The sequence below is a fragment of the Sinohyriopsis cumingii genome, unplaced genomic scaffold, assembly GCF_028554795.1.
Source record: "Sinohyriopsis cumingii isolate HCF-2022 unplaced genomic scaffold, ASM2855479v2 utg002719l, whole genome shotgun sequence".
Lineage (NCBI taxonomy): Eukaryota > Metazoa > Mollusca > Bivalvia > Unionida > Unionidae > Sinohyriopsis > Sinohyriopsis cumingii.
The window spans coordinates 2,200-4,398 of NW_028316282.1; positions in this window are offsets into that span (position 1 = coordinate 2,200).

Below are 2,199 nucleotides of genomic sequence, written 5' to 3' on the forward strand. Positions count from 1 at the left end.
GCGGAGATGGACCAACAAAAGGTGGTGGCTGACCGTGATCGCCGCACATTATCACTGCAGTATTTTTTGTTAGCAGCCAATCAAGAAATGTTTTAATATATCTAACGACACTGTGCCTAATTCATCCCAAATTATAATCCTCGGAATATATTTCTCTCCTATTCGATCTGGAGTCCATACACCACCGCTGTATTTGAAAAAGCTGTGATAAGTACAAGAATTGACTCCTCGTTGTTTCATCTCCCTGGCAAGTCTGTGTGTTGGTGTTAATACAATCATATCTGAATTTCGAAATAATTCAACCGTTCGAGTTGTCTTACCAGAACCTTCCGCCCCGTTCAAATAAACGGTTTTGTGTCTGGTGATTGGATCATACACAGATGGTGTATTCGACATTTCTGATAATTCTGATTTGCAATAACTGTCTTTAACCGCAACATCTACGGATTCACAATGTTAATATTTCCTTTTTTATTCTCCACGAACTCTATGATTCATCAGTGCTTGTAAAACGAGCCAATAATTCTGAATATCTTTTATCGATATAAAATGAATTCGTTGCAACTCTAACTGCAGTCTCGGGAAATCTATTTATCATTGATAGCAAATTTATGGAAACATAAGCCAGCATCGAAGATCTTAAATGTGTGTATTGAGGTGATTCTCCATTAATATTTACTAACAGTTGTGCCCAACCGTGTTCCGTCGGACAAGAAAGCGTCCTCCCGATTACAAAATATATTTCTCGCAGCGGCATCAGCAATTATAAAATTTCATTCAGCATCATCCATAATCAATCGTGAGTAATGTCGTTTATGATCATATGCACCACCTTGAGTAAATTTACCGATTATTCTTCTATCGAGATCTTTTGCTGTTTTTTTCACTATTGCTGAGTTTAATCTTAAGAATATTAGGAGCGTTATTGTTAATGACATCCATGGTCTGATGGGGACACTCTCGTGCCTATTCCTCAATGACTTCATCGAGACTGATACTCTCCGGTGTTGGTAACCAAACCGAAGTCTGCAGTCGATATGATATGATTGCTTCACTGACCGTCAACGATACCAGTATTCGGCTGTCAAGCATATATCGCAACAACACTATTGGTGCCCAACGTTTCTCTGAAAAATGTCTGCCAAACCAAACATAACAAACTGGATGAAGCTCTTCAGCGTATTCAAACGATGTCACACGAGCAAATCCTGTCAAGTCAAAATCGGGTAAAGGACCATTTATAGATACTCGCGTCATCGAGTTCGTGGGATGTCCAAATCTTTTAAAATATCCACTACACTCGCCCATCCCAAGAAAGCTTCCCGGATAACACTCAACCATATCAAATGATATCATCTCGCTGCGGTCATACTTGGTATTCCAAAACCGCCATGTCCATACTCGACACAACTCAATTGTATATCTTCGAGAAACTCACTTCGGGTTTGCTTCCATGAATTTCTTTCCCTGGTGGCGTGAGCGGCAACACTCGGAACTGTAAAACAATTAGTTAATAACTGCTCAGTGTTTTTCTGAATATCTCTGTGCGAGTTTTTTTCATTTCCTGTTGCAGAGATTTCGTCCGGTATAATTCACCGTTAGGTCTTACAAATTGATCCTACTGGCCATCTTCGGAACTTTTAAACAACCACACCGACACAGGGTCGTCTTGCTTATCTGTTTAATAAAATCAAACATATTTTTACCAGAGTTCTCTGGCGGGTAATATTTCACAACACGATTCCGCGGAAATATCGTAACTGCGTTAGTCCAAGCATGAGCGTTATGATCAATGATATTTATTGGAGCTCCGTTCCGATTATATTTCGATTTGTATAATACTTCCTCTGTTATCGTTGTTACGGTTATGGGAAATCTTAGTGCTTTTTCTAGCTCGGCAACATCGTTTATCCTTTGACTTTTTCAGCCCACGCTGCTATCTTGGAACTTCTTAGATCAGTTAGACCGTTTCCGCGCATAGCATCTTTGAAATGTTCCATTACTCGCTCGGCTACACAATTCAGCTTTGAGAATCTCATTGGGGCAATTTTCATGATTTTTGATGTTTTTATCGGATAGATTCCATAAATGACCGCGGTCACAGGATACGCTCGAGCGTAATATGGTTTATCAATCCCAGTCAACATTCCTGGTTTGGAATCTTTTCTTATCAGAACGGTTTTTCCATTAGCAAGGACA